We start from the raw sequence: 15,654 nt of genomic DNA on the forward strand, positions 1-15,654 counted from the left end.
GATGTGTGTTTGATGTTGCATTAGACGAAGCCGAGAGAAATGTATAAAAGAATTCGCTCCGAGCGATTAAGCATCAGTTGCCTACTAGCTGCGAAACCAAACCAATCAATATGAAAGTCGTACGTTAAATTGTAGTGATTTTTAACTTCGTTAAATTAAATTAGATTTTCTTTTTAATTTTATTTTCTTTTGTTTAGCTCATTGTCGTCCTTGCCTTCGTGGCTATCGCCGCTGCCGTCCCAATTGGCGAGCCAGTTGGCGAGAAGGAACCAACAAAGATTCTCCGCTCTGAATTCGACCAAAAACCTGATGGCCCATATGTGTTCAGGTAATTACAATTATATATATAGTTAAAATATCGTGTCAAGGTGCGATAAACTCCTAAATTACGGAACCGATTTCAATCAAAATTACAGTCTGTGCAGTTTGATCGAACTTGAGATATTTAATACTTTTTAATAAGTGCTTCGTCGAATAATTCTTATAGAGACAAAATTTCTAATAAGAAATATCTCATAAGTATGACTTTAATTATTAATGCTACCCCTAAAGACATAACAATTCGCACCTTTAGGCCTAGGGCTTCGGGATTTCAGCAAATTTTTTATTAAATATTAAGCGAGCTCCCCTACTTTGCCGATTTTTTATTTAATATCCTTATTAATGGACATTATATTCAAATTCAAATTCAAAAATTATTCACTGTAAAACTTTAAAAGTTATTTAGTGCAACTCAGGATGAAGTACAAAAGTTAGAATAATATTCAAATTAGTGTAACAATATTCATTAACAATTTTAGAAACATTTATTCCAACTATCTTTATCATTCAAATAATCTTTCACATTATAATAATAATGTGAAAGATTAAAATATTAGGCCTTAAATGTTGATTTATTTTTTACGATACATTAAATTTTTTTAATCGGTAATGTCTGAATATTCTGGAAGTTTATTATAAAATATGAAACAGTCCACTTTAAAAGATTATGGATCATTCAGAAATACTAACGTTTGTTTTATTAGGAACTGTTTAGATTTTCACAAGTAATTTTAATTTTAATAAAAACAGTTTTTTTTTATTAAAATGGCTTAGCTGGATAATTTATAAGGAAAAGTGTCATAAGTCATAATCCATAGTCAAAGAGCTGCGGCCGGGGAGAACACAATGTTTTTGTATAATATTGTGTAAATTTAAAACTACATAACTTTATCAAAAATGTTGTCCTTAGCAATACGAAGGGGAATGCCCATTTTACGTTATCAAACGCCCAATAATTTAATTTAAATAAAAACTTCATATTTTTTCTTCTTTAAAAAATAATAGTATATCAAAAAATATTTTTTACACTTTTACACATAAAATGAGTAACGCAACGCAATATTTTACAATACAAAGTACAATAAGACGACATACAATAAGACACATATTTGATTGTTACAAATCAGTGCTGCCAATTACTAATTACGAAGCGAATTACTTGGTTCAATCTATTTTGAACCTGTTAATGATAATCTATCTATTTGTTACAATATGATATGGCTTGGAAAGTATAGATACGTAAAGGGGTAGGCCACTTTACGTATCTATACTTTCCAAGCCTTCGGTGGTGTCCCAAGGAGTCTTGTTAAATCAACCCTTGATACATCATGTTCACAAGAGTGTAATAATCTCTGGAGCAACACACCGGGCTTAATCCATTCCAAAACCCAAATCCAAACCTTTAATAAGAATGCTGGCACTACCGCTAAGTAGGAAAAACTTACGCATTCTAACCAGGACACTAACGGGGCACTGCTGATGAAACAAACATCTCTCATCATCTTTAGACTCAGAGTACTTTCCAAGCTTTCGATTGTTTTTCAGTGATTCTAAGTACCGCCACAAAACATATGAAAAGTATTAACTGTCGTGGAAATAATATACATTTACAAGTTTATGTACCAAAATAATGGACTTTGCGCGATTCTGACCAGTGCCTCATAGGATACGCTTCAATGCTTTAACCATTTGGTCAACTGACTGAATGACGCATGAGCCATAAGTCCTTAAGTTTAGTAGTCAAATACATATTGATATCTGTCCAGACTTTAAGCTAGCTTAGTAACCGGCATTTTGAAGGCGACTTGAAAGGACAGTCGGGAGTAGTACACTATTTAATCTTTTTAAAAGTATATTTTTTTTATGAAATTATGGGACGAGATGAGCAGGACGTTCAGCTAATGGTAATTAATACGACATGCCCATTACAAAGCAGTGCCGCTCAGGATTCTTAAAAAAAAAAAACAAATATTCTAAGCGGCACTACAATTGCGCTCGTCACATTGAGACAGTAATTTCACTAACTATGGCGCCCTTCAGACCGAAACACAGTAATGCTTACACATTACTGCTTCACGGCAGAGATAGGCGCCGTTGCGGTACCCATAATCTAGCCGGCATCCATACTATCCACATGTAAAAATTTAATTCCTTTTCAGCTATGAAACCGAAGACGGTTCATCTCGCAGTGAAACTGGAGAGCTGAAGGAAACCCTTGACGAAGACAACAAGCCTCACAACGTGGTTGTAGTCCGCGGAGCTTTCTCCTACGTCAACAGTGACGGCAAGATCGAGACCATCAACTACTGGGCTGACGAGACAGGCTTCCACGCGGAAGGTGACTCCGTCCCAAAAACACCCGTCGCCCGGAGATAAATGACTGATGCCCTTGATAATAATTAAGCTGTATATACTGACATGATGAGTATGGGGCGTGGCATCCGCTGCATACTAACTAATCGAGCTCAATATCTGATGCCCACTGCCATATTTTTGTACATTTTTATTGTTGAAGTTATACACGACTCGTATAATAAATAGCGTTGAAGTAATTAGATTATTATTTTTTATTTATACATACCCCATACATACCCCCTGGGTGGTGCTATTTCTATGGAAAAGGAGGACAAACGAGCGTACCCGGTGTTAAGTGATCACCGCCACCCACATTCTCTTGCAGCACCAGAGGAATCACAGGAGTGTTGCCGGCCTTTAAGGAAACACCGCACAAGGGAGCTCATTCTACAGCTTTGTAGTACGTGGAAGAAAGCTCCTTGAAAACCGCACTTGGAGGTCCGCCACACATCCAGATGGTGGAGGTGATATCCTAATTTGTGGCGTGGCATGCGAAGGTGGAAGTCGGCGCAATTTAAAGTAATTACAATGCCAAGTCTCAGGCGGGGTCAAATAACCCAGCAAGTTCTAACTAGATTAACAAGAAGTAGGTAGGAATGATCAATCCATCCTGCAACTACTTAGCAATCGGGAGTCTTGTTTTTACCCACCTGAAGCATGAGATAGAGAAACCCTTTTAAAAATTACTTCAATCCTATGGTGAGATAGGTACCTAAAAGATGAATGGCTAGTGGGGTACTAATCGTGAGTGCCAACCGCCATGCACCTGGCAAACTTCGTGAGTATTTGCCTTCTTGGGGGTTGGAGGTCACGCTTCTTGCTACCTTTTAAATCGAAGTATTTTCGTGGGAACAACATGGGTATTGAAATTGAAAAACAAAAATAAAACACAAACAAAACCCTAGTTCAACAAACATGCTACTAGCATGTTCATGTATGTTGTCACATAACAAATCCGAAACGAAGTTATACACGACTCGTATAATATATGGCGTCGAAGTAATTATTAATATTTATTTGTTCATCCTATATTTTATCGAATTTAACAGAATATTTTTGTGGGTGTCATTAGCTTCCTTAGTTGTATAATAATGTAAATTATATATGTAAAAAAAACACCACAAATTTTTGAAGTGAAAACTTCTTTAGCGGCGTTATAAGTGAGCATTTTTCTTAGGATGGGTATAAAATGTTAAACACGCGTCATTTACTATTTTATGCAATATTTTGGTACCATGATGAATGATGCGGTTGAAATCATGTGTCATCCTATCAACATGTACCAGGACTTCATAATTATGTAGTTTAGAGGTTCGTGCACTATTTACCTTTAAATTATTATAAAAGTGCTGACCTGTTGTTGTTGTTCGATAGTGTTCTGAAATTATGGATGTAAGTTTATTTTTCTGAGATAAACTTTTTAATGAAAATTAATATAAATGTGTAACATAAAATATGTAAAATAAATTGTAATTTATTGTGTATAGTATTAAAACACGTAAATGCTAGTACATTTATTCTGATAAATAAAGCAATTCGTGCAAAATTATTCCGTAAACATGGCATTCAAAAAAATTTTTAACAAAAATACAACCGACTTCAAAACCACTATTCCAAAACAATAGATATAATGTGCGTTAAGAATTATAAAAATAATAGCGTATTTTTATACAATCTTATTAATTAATCTAATTCTAGTTACGATAAATGTTATTTTTGGAATCGGTGTCCTTCCGCCGCGACACGCTATCGCCTATCGCCTCCTCACGACTCAAGCACATCTCACCTATAACTATGTATGTAGTAACAAACCTATCTTGGATGACATCTACATTACCAGCAACTCTATATCTCAAGTTGCACTAAACTGCACTCAATGAAGTAATCGCCATTAAAATCCGTTGAAAAGTTTAGGAGTTCATTGGAAAAAAACTTCAGAACACTGGATTTATATACAGGATGTCCCAAAGTTATGGGACGTGAAGGGAAAGTACCTTAAATATCGAAGATATGCTATTTTACTGAAAGAAGACTTTAGGTTATTTTTAAAAGTTAGTAATTTTGCATTCAAAGATTATCTAAAAATTACTTGCCTCGTCTGGGAATCGAACCATCTTAAATGTAAAAAAAACACCCCTACTCTTATGATGCCAATCGAAAGAATGGCCAAAAACTAATAAATCTTCTTAAGTAAGTTTAAGGTACTTTCCCTTCATGTCCCATAACTTTGGGACAACCTGTATATTAAGTAAGATAAGAAAAAGTTTAAAATCAAATTAAAAATAGCTTAATTTTTTTTTTATTTAACCACCACTTCAGTAAAGGTTGAAATGAAAGAATGGTAAAATCCATTTAATATACAAAGATGTTTTCGATTTCGAGACTTTCGTTATTTTTTAATAAACTAAGTGATGTAGTTAAGTAGATTAGGAACTTTGTAGTTGATTTGATTTTAAAATCTTATTCAAGTTATAATTTAACTATAACTTTAGGTTAGAAATTATTGTAATCTGTTCGGAAAAAAAAACATCTGTACAGCAGTACTTTCCAACTACTGCTGAACAGATTTTAACACATTGTCAGTTATATACTATTACACGAGACTACGGTGGTACTCGTTTTCAAATATCACCGACCTCTATATTACCTCGCCTCACATTTAAAACATTGTGAATTATTTTAATTTCTTATTTCATCATTTGTCTTTGTAGAACTTTTCAAACAACTTTAGGATTTCTAAATTATTTAATATCCTTTTTATGTTAGGTTTCGAGATCGTAATGACTTGTGGCGTGAATATAATGAAGGTTACTTAATAAAAAATAATACCTATAGGGACGCCCGAAAGAAGCTTTATAGTATAAAACGTAGGAAATAAGCGATATCAGCTATTGCTATTGCAGCTCGGAGATGACGAGTTGGGGCACAAGGATTATGCCGGGAGCCGGATTGCCTACTGTAAAGATATTGCGTTAGACGAAGCCGAGAGAAATGTATAAAAGAATTCGCTCCGAGCAATTAAGCATCAGTTGCCTACTAGCTGCGAAACCAAACCAATCAATATGAAATTCGTACGTAAAATTGTAGTGAATTTAAATTTGTTAAAATAAATTAAATTTTATTTAAATTTTAATTTCTTTTGTGTAGCTCATCGTCGTGCTTGCCTTCGTGGCTATCGCCGCTGCCGTCCCAGTTGGCGAGAAGGAACCAACAAAGATCCTCCGCTCTGAATTCGACCAAAAACCTGAAGGCCCATATGTGTTCAGGTAATTACAATCAATATCAACAACTATTATAAATTAGGTAATGTTATATATATAACATTACCTAATTTATATTATTAGTTATATATATAATAAATATAGATAGACTTGAGATATTTAATACTTTTTAATAAGTGCTTCGAAGTATAATTCTTATAGAGACAAAATTTCCATTTAGAAATATCTCTTAAGTATGACTTTAATTATTAATGCTACAACTGAAGACATAATAATTCCCACCTTTAGCCTAGGGCTTCGGGATTTCAGCAATTTTTTTATTAAATATTAAGCGAGCTCCCCTACTTTGCCGATTTTTTATTTAATATCCTTATTAATGGATATTATATTCAAATTCAAATTCAAAAAAATATTCACTGTAAAACTTTAAAAGTTATTTAGTGCAACTCAGGATGAAGTATAAAAGTTAGAATAATATTCAAATTAGTGTAACAAGATTCATTAACAATTTTAGAAACATTAATTCCAACTATCTTTATCATTCAAATAATCTTTCACATTATAATAATAATGTGAAAGATTAAAATATTAGGCCTTAAATGTTGATTTATTTTTTACGATACATTAAATTTTTTTAATCGGTAATGTTTGAATATTCTGGAAGTTTATTATAAAATATAACACAGTCCACTTTAAAAGATTATGGATCATTCAGAAATACTAACGTTTGTTTTATTAGGAACTGTTTAGATTTTCACAAGTAATTTTAATTTTAATAAAAACTGTTTTTTTTATTAACAAAAGAACAACATATTATGTTGGCTTAGCTGGATAATTTATAAGGAAAAGTGTCATAAGTCATAATCCACAGTCAAAGAGCTGCGGCCGGGGAGAACACAATGTTTTTGTACAATATTGTGTAAATTTAAAACTACATAACTTTATCAAAAATGTTGTCTTTAGCAATACGAAGGGGAATGCCCATTTAACGTTATCAAACGCATAATAATTTACTTTTATTTAAATAAAAACTTCATATTTTTTCTTCTCTAAAAATAATAGTATATCAAAAAATATTTTTTACACTTTTACACATAAAATGAGTAACGCAACGCAATATTTTACAATACAAAGTACAATAAGACACATATTTGATTGTTACAAATCAGTGCTGCCAATTACTAATTACGAAGCGAATTACTTGGTTCAATCTATTTTGAACCTGTTAATGATAATCTATTTGTTACAATATGATATGGCTTGGAAAGTATAGATACGTAAAGGGGCCCACCCCTATACATACGTAAACGTACACGCCACTTTACGTATCTATACTTTCCAAGCCTTCGGTGGTGTCCCAAGGAGTCTTGTTAAATCAACCCTTGACACATCATGTTCACAAGAGTGTAATAAACTCTGGAGCAACACACCGGGCTTAATCCATTCCAAAACCCAAATCCAAACCTTTAATAAGAATGCTGGCAGTACGGCTAAGTAGGGAAAACTTACACATTTTAACCAGGACACTAACAGGGCACTCCTGATGAAACAAACATCTCTCAATCTTTAGACTCAGAGTATTTCCAAGCTTTCGATTGTTTTTCAGTGATTCTAAGTACCGCCACAAAACATATGAAAAGTATTAATTGTCGTGGAAATAATATTCATTTACAAGTTTATGTACCAATATTTTTTATGACTTTGCGCGATTCTGACCAGTGCCTCATAGGATACGCTTCAATGCTTTAACCATTTGGTCAACTGACCGAATGACGCATGAGCCATAAGTCTTTAAGTTTAGTAGTCAAATACATATATATATCTATCCAGACTTTTAGCTAGCTTACGAACCGGAATTTTGAAGGCGACTTGAAAGGACAGTCGAGAGTAGTACACTATTTAATCTTTTTAAAAGTATATTTTTTTTATGAAATTTTGGGACGAGATGAGCAGGACGTTCAGCTAATGGTAATTAATACGACATGCCCATTAAAAAGCAGTGCCGCTCAGGATTCTTAAATCTCAATTGCGCTCGTCACATTGAAACAGTAATTTCACTAACTACGGCGCCCTTCAGAACTAAACACAGTAATGCTTACACATTACTGCTTCACGGCAGAGATAGGCGCCGTTGCGGTACCCATAATCTAGCCGGCATCCATACTATCCACATATAAAAATTTAATTCCTTTTCAGCTATGAAACCGAAGACGGTTCATCCCGCAGTGAAACTGGAGAGCTGAAGGAAACCCTTGACGAAGACAACAAGCCTCACAACGTGGTTGTAGTCCGCGGAGCTTTCTCCTACGTCAACAGTGACGGCAAGATCGAGACCATCAACTACTGGGCTGACGAGACAGGCTTCCACGCGGAAGGTGATTCCGTCCCAAAAACACCCGTCGCCCGGAGATAAATGACTGATGCCCTTGATAATAATTAAGCTGTATATACTGACATGATGAGTATGGGGCGTGGCATCCGCTGCATACTAACTAATCGAGTTCAATATCTGATGCCCACTGCCATATTTTTGTACATTTTTATTGTTGAAGTTATACACGACTCGTATAATAAATAGCGTTGAAGTAATTAGATTATTATTTTTTATTTGTACATACCCCATACATACCCCCAGGGCGGTGCTTTTTTTATGGAAAAGGAGGACAAACGAGCGTATGGATCATCTGTTGTTAAGTTAGCACTGCCGATCACATTCTTTTGCAACATCAGAAGAATCACAGGAGCGTTGCCGGCCATTAAGGAAACACCGCACAAGGAAGCTCATTCCCCCCACAGCTTTGTAGTACGTGGAAGAAAGCTCCTTGAAATCCGCATTGTGGAGGACCGCCACACATCCAGATGGTGGAGATGATATCCTTATTTGTGGCGTGGCATGCGAAGGTGGAAGTCGGCGCAATTTAAAGTAATTACAATGCCAAGTCTCAGGCGGGGGTCAAATAACCCAGCAAGTTCTAACTAGATTAACAAGAAGTAGGTAGGAATGATCAATCCATCCTGCAACTACTTAGCAATCGGGAGTCTTGTTTTCACCCTCCTGGAGCATAAGAAAGACAATCCCTTTTCAAAAATTACAATCCTATGGTGAGATAGGTACCTAGATGATGAATGGCTAGTGGGGTACTAATCGTGAGCGTCAACCGCCATGCACCTGGCAAACCTCGTGAGTATTTGCCTTCTTGGGGATTGGAGGTCACGCTTCTTGCTACGTTTTAAATCGAAGTATTTTCGTGGGAACAACATGGGTATTGAAATTGAAAAACAAAAAAAAAAACACAAATAAGACCCTAGTTCAACAAACATGCTAGATGTTTGAGAGACGAAGAAGTAACTTATTAGGGCATATTCCAGTGAAATAAGAAATACTGCATTTAAGGCTTCAGGACAGAGGAAACAACCTCGCCAAAGAGATCACATAACAAATCCAAAACGAAGTTATACACGACTCGTATAATAAATGGCGTCGAAGTAATTATTAATATTTATTTGTTCATCCTATATTTTATCGAAATTAACAGAATATTTTTGTGGTTGTCATTAGCTTGCTTAGTTGTATAATAATGTAAATTACATTTAACACAAAATAACAAATTTTTGAAGTGAAAACTTCTTTAGCGGCGTTATAAGTGAGCACCTTTCTTAGGATGGGTATAAAATGTAAAACTCGCGTCATGTACTATTTTATGCAGTATTTTGGTACCAGGCAAACATAGTTGAAGAAGAGATTGTCTGTTGTATGACGCGAGTATATCTTAAATTACTGCATAGACACCAGGAGAATATAAATACATGCTCCGTGTCTCTTTCATAGCGGTTGAAATCATGTGTCGTCCTAGCAACATGCACCAGGTCTTCATAATTATGCAGTTTAGAGGTTCATACACAATGCACATCTTAAAATTATTAAACAAGTGCTGACCCGTTGTTGTTGTTCGTTGGTGTCCTGAAATTATTCATGGAAGTACCTAAGTTGATTTTTCTGAGAGATAAACTTTTTAATGTAAAATAATATAAATGTGTAACATAAAATATGTAAAATAAATAGTAATTTATTGTGTATTGTATTAAAACACATAAATGCTAGTAAAAGTACTAGATTCCGATAAATAAAGCAATTCGTGCAAAATTATTCCGTAACCATTGCATTCAAAAATGCATAACGGTGATGTTCAAGTTTTCACTCTACCGAAACTCACGGAGTGCAACCCGTATTTTTTTTTATGTTGATAATTTTATTGCTAATGTAGATGTTATCATTGTCTTTACAATCTAGCTTTTGGAACATGGACAATTTGTTTTTATTTCCATATACTTTAGAAATAATGTGTCCATTAACACGTCTCTTTCCGTTTTTAATAAATGCGTTATAAACTATATTATGCATCTCTTATTTATTCTTATATGCTGTCTATAAGCTTATACCTTTACTATCCCGACAGACGTTCTGCACCGAAAAAAATATACTGTTTTTTACTGATTTGAGCAATAATATTTCATAACATCAAGAATTATTTCTTAAAATGCGCTCCCTGTTGTTATGATGAAATTGTTTCACAGCAGAACTGTCAAACCGTGCGTCAATAAATTCTCTCATAGAAAATATGTCCATACAAAACAAATATTAGGTAAATAAAAATAATTATGGGTCCCAAACCGAAATAAAAACTATTCTATCTCTCAAGTTGCACTAAACTGCACTCCATGAAGTAATTCCCATTAAAATCCGTTGAATAATTTAGAAGTTGACTGAAAACAAATATCAGGACACTGGATTTATAAATATTAAGTAAAAAGATAAGAAAAAGTTTAAAATCAAATCAAAAATCGCTTTATTCATTTAGGTGAAAGAAATTACATTCACCACCACTTCAGTTGAAATGAAAGAATGGTAAAATCCACTTAATATACAATGTATTGGTAAAATCCTTTTAATAAACAAAGATGTTTTCGATTCGAGACTTTCGTTATTTTTTAATTAACTAAGTGAAATAACTTAGTAGATTAGGAACTTTGTAGTTGATTTGATTTTAAAATCTTATTCAAGTTATAATTTAACTATAACTTTAGGAAGAAATTATTACAATCTGTTTGCAAAAATAATAAAAAGAAATCTGATTTTAACATACTGTCATTTATATACTGTTACACTTAACTACGGGTGGTACTCGTTTTCAAATATCACCGACCTGTATTACCTCGCCTCAAATTTAAAAACACAAGTTGGTTATGCTAATTTCTTATTTCATCATTTTTCTTTACAGAGCTTTGCAAACAACTTCAGGATTACTAAATTATTTAATAACCTTTTATGTTAGGTTTCGAGATCGTAATGACTTGAGGCGTGAATATAATGAAGGTAACTTAATAAAAAATAATGCCTCTAGGGACGCCCGAAAGAAGCTTTGTAGTATAAAACGTAGGAAATAAGCGACATCAGCTATTGCAGCTCGGAGATGCCGAAGAGTTGGGGCACAAGGATGTTGCCAGGAGCCGGATTGTCTACTATGAAGATGTTGCGTTAGACGAAGCCGAGAGAAATGTATAAAAGAATTCGCTCCGAGCGATTAAGCATCAGTTGCCTACTAGCTGCGAAACCAAACCATTCAATATGAAATTCGTACGTAAAATTGTAGTGATTTTAAATTTGTTAAAATAAATTAGTTTTTTTTTAATTTTAATTTTTTTTGTTTAGCTCATCGTCGTCCTTGCCTTCGTGGCTATCACCGCTGCCGTCCCAGTTGGCGAGAAGGAACCACCAAAGATCCTCCGCTCTGAATTCGACCAAAAACCTGAAGGCCCATATGTATTCAGGTAATTACAATCAATATTAATAAATATTATAAATTAAGCGTATCCATATTATGATATCAAAATAAAAATGATGTTAATATAATTAATTATAGTAACAAATAGTTTTTGATTTGCGCGGTGTATCTGTCTCATTTTAATATTAGTATTTTTTTAATTTGGTGAATTTGATTTTTTTTCGCAAATTAATCTTTAAATTAGTATTTTAATATTTGTGATACCTTATCAAACCTTATTGATCCGGTGTATATACACTAGATCAATAACATATAAATGATAATCCCTACAAGGTATAAGAAATGTACAATTCAGACTTTTAAATGATGTTGAAAAGTTAGCAACAGCTATTGGACACAATTTTTCAAAAAACTGTGTTAAAGAAGTCGTGAAATTAACTGATATAAAATTTTAAAAGTTGAAATGTTAGACACCCTAAATAACACCTTATAAAAAACTTCCTGTGATCACGAGAATTTCAAAATAGTTAAGAAGACCAAAGGTAAGAAGACCAAAAATTTCCAGAATAATATTACCGTGACTATCTCTTTTACAAGAAAAAGAAAAAAGGACTGCTTGGACTCTTGAAAAAAACATTATTCTTGAATATCACTGACTATTCTACGAAATCTTAAGAATGTGATTTAATGTTATTAATTAAATTTTTGATGCATTACTTTTGATTCCAAGTTGATCTCCATACAATGTAAACCTTAACATTTTAAGTTTAACGGTCTATTTTAGTATAAGGCTCAACCAGGTTAAGTCAAGTATTATTATAAAATTAGTAAGTACTTCAAGAATCAGACAGAAGGTAAGAAAACATCAATAAGGTGTTAATTTTCTTACTAGTTTTTGTAAAAGTACAGTGGTATTATGTAAGTTTCTATATAAAAGTGGTATCCTAGAAGAATAGGTATCAAAGCGACCTCCAAAATCCTAATTTTATTGTTTATTCTTAAATTTTGTAGGTATATTTTTAGGTCATAAGACTTAATATGACATTGTATGTCCTAGTTCTAGGTTTAGTAACATAACTTTTTATAAATTTGACCACTATTGTGGTCAAATTCGCCTTATGACTCTATATTAATACGTGTTATTGTCTTAATCCAAATTGTGACATTGTTTTATAGAAAATTGTAATATTCAGAAGACTTCAATCAGCTCCCTTGAAAAAATAGCATTCTTGAGTTGAAACAGTATTCTTCCAGCAGCTTCCGGCAATGTTATTATGTTGGGTTAGCTGGAAAATTTATAAATAAAAGTGTCGTAACTCATAATTCACAGTCAAAGAGCTGCGGTCGGGGAGAACACAAAGTTTTTGTACAATATTGTGTAAATTTCAAACTACATAACATTATCAAAAATGTTGTGCTTAACAATAAGAAGGAGAATGCCCATTTTACGTTATCAAACGCCCAATAATTTACTTTTGTTAAAAAAAAAACATTCATTTTATTTCTTCTTTTATACAAATATATAAAATGAGTAACGCAAAGATATTTTAGAATACAAACTACAATAAGACGCCATATTTGAATGTTACCAATCAGTGCTGCTGTTATGTAAAATTACTCATTTCGAAGCGAATATTACTTGTTTTAATCTATTTTGAAACTGTTAATTATAATCTATCTATTCGTTACAATATGATGGGCCCCTTTACATATCTATACTTTCCAAACTTTTCATTGTTTTTCAGGGATCTTTAGTATCGCCACAAAACATATAATAAGTTTTAATTATCGTGGAAATAATATTCATTTACAAGTTTATGTACCAAAACGATTGGCGTTTGGCCAATTGTTTTGGTAGGTACATATACAATAGGTACATATTTTTTGTCGATCCCGACGTTTCACAGCTTAGTAACTGGCATATTGCAGACGACTTGAAAGGACATTCGATACTATTACATTATTTCATCTTTTAAAGAGTTTACTTTTTTTATGAAAATAAGGGACGTGATGAGCAGAACGTTCATGGCGTGATGATGGTAATTGATACGTCCCGCCCATTATAATGCAGTACCGCTCAGGATTCCAAAAATAAAAACAAAAATTCTGCACGGCACTACAATTGCGCTCGTCACCTTGAGACATATATCTGCCCAGTAATTTCACTAGCTACGGCGCCCTTTAGACCCAAACACAGTAATGCTTACAAATTACTGCTTCACGGCAGAAATAGGCGCCGTTGCGGTACCCATAATCGAGCTGGCATGCTGTAGAAAGGAGCCTCGCATTGGTGAAATACTATCCAAATGTAAAAATTTAATTCTTTTTCAGCTATGAAACCGATGACGGTTCATCCCGCAGTGAAACTGGAGAGCTGAGGGAGACTCTTGACGAAGACAACAAGCCTCACAACGTGGTGGTCGTCCGCGGATCTTACTCCTACGTCAATAATGAAGGCAAGACCGAGACCATCAACTACTGGGCTGACGAGACAGGCTTCCACGCGGAAGGTGACTCCGTCCCAAAAACACCCGTCGCCCGGATATAAATGACTGATGTCCTTAATAATAATTAAGCTGTATATACTGACATGATGAGTGTGGAGCGTGGCATCCGCTGCACACTAACTAATCGAGTTCAATATCTGATGCCCACTGCCATATTTTTGTACATTTTTATTGTTAAAGTTATACACGACTCGTATAATAAATAGCGTTGAAAAAATTAAATTATTATTTTTTATTTGTACACTCCATACATACCCCCTGGGTGGTGCTATTTCTATGGAAAAGGAGGACAGACGAGCGTACGGGTCACCTGGTGTTAAGTGATCACCGCCGTCCACATTTTCTTGCAACACCAGAGGAATCGCAGAAGCGTTGCTAGCCATTAAGGAGTACACATTCCTTTCGCTTTTTTTGAAGGTACTCATGTCGTATCGTCCCGGACACAATGCACAAGGAAGCTCATTTCACAAAGCTCCTTAAAAACGGCACTGTGGAGGACCGCCACAAATCCAGATGGTGGTTATCATATGTTTATTTGTGGCGTGTCGTGTGAAGGTGGAATTCGGCGCAATTTAAAGTAATTACAATGCCAAGTCTCAGGCAGGAGTCAAATAACCCAGCAGGAAGGCCTAATAAGTTTGACAAGAAGTTGGTAGGATTGATCCATCCATACTGTAACCACTTTTCAATCGGGAGACTGGGCATCACCCGCCTGGACCATGAGAAAGAAAATGCCTGGTGGGATAGGTACCTAGAGGATGAATGGCTAGTGGGGTCTTGAGCGCCAACCGCGGTGCACCCGGGAAACTACGTGTGTTTTTGCCTTCTTGGGGGATGGGCATCACCCTTTTTGCGACCTTTTAAGTAGATTAGAATAGAATAAAATTTTATTTTCAGTTTAACATAATATGTTTTACAATATTAAGGAATAAAACATAAACAAAAAATGAAAAAGGGTTTCTCCTCAGCTTAATGCTGTCACATATTCCAGCGCTGGTTTTCTGGAGTAACCGAGAATTGTGTGGCGCTACTAACCAGAAAACACATCTCTTTATAGATTCTATACAATTACAGACATAATCTATATATACCTACTAAGCTAGAGGTCCCGGGTTCGAATCCCGGTAGGTGCAAGCATTTATATATATAATATGGATGTTTGTTTCCGAGTCATGGATGTTTCAATGTATTTATGTATGTTTATATGAATTTATGTATGTTTAAGTAAGTATATTGTATTAAATATATCGTTGTCTTGTAACCTATAACACAGGCTATTAACAAATTATTATTATAAAGAAATATGTAAATAGATTAGTACAATTAATAGATCGGCACAACAACCAAACTAACAACAATATTTATATCTTTAAAATAACTTAAAACAAAATTAAGATCCGAACGACTACTCTATATTAGGGTTATTTTTTGAGAGATGTTGTTTTAATATTTTTGTGAATGAATATA

At 34.2% G+C, this 15,654-nt stretch overlaps 1 long non-coding RNA gene across 1 annotated transcript; it reads left to right on the forward strand.

Moving 5' to 3' along the window:
* Nucleotides 1-5,716: 5,716 nt before the first annotated feature.
* LOC126964601 (uncharacterized) lies at nt 5,717-14,223 on the forward strand. Its single transcript, XR_007729393.1, has 3 exons — nt 5,717-5,747; nt 5,824-5,942; nt 14,012-14,223. It is a non-coding gene; the product is annotated as an uncharacterized LOC126964601 (long non-coding RNA).
* Nucleotides 14,224-15,654: the final 1,431 nt, after the last annotated feature.

The sequence above is a fragment of the Leptidea sinapis genome, chromosome 5 (genome assembly GCF_905404315.1).
Source record: "Leptidea sinapis chromosome 5, ilLepSina1.1, whole genome shotgun sequence".
Classification (NCBI taxonomy): domain Eukaryota; kingdom Metazoa; phylum Arthropoda; class Insecta; order Lepidoptera; family Pieridae; genus Leptidea; species Leptidea sinapis.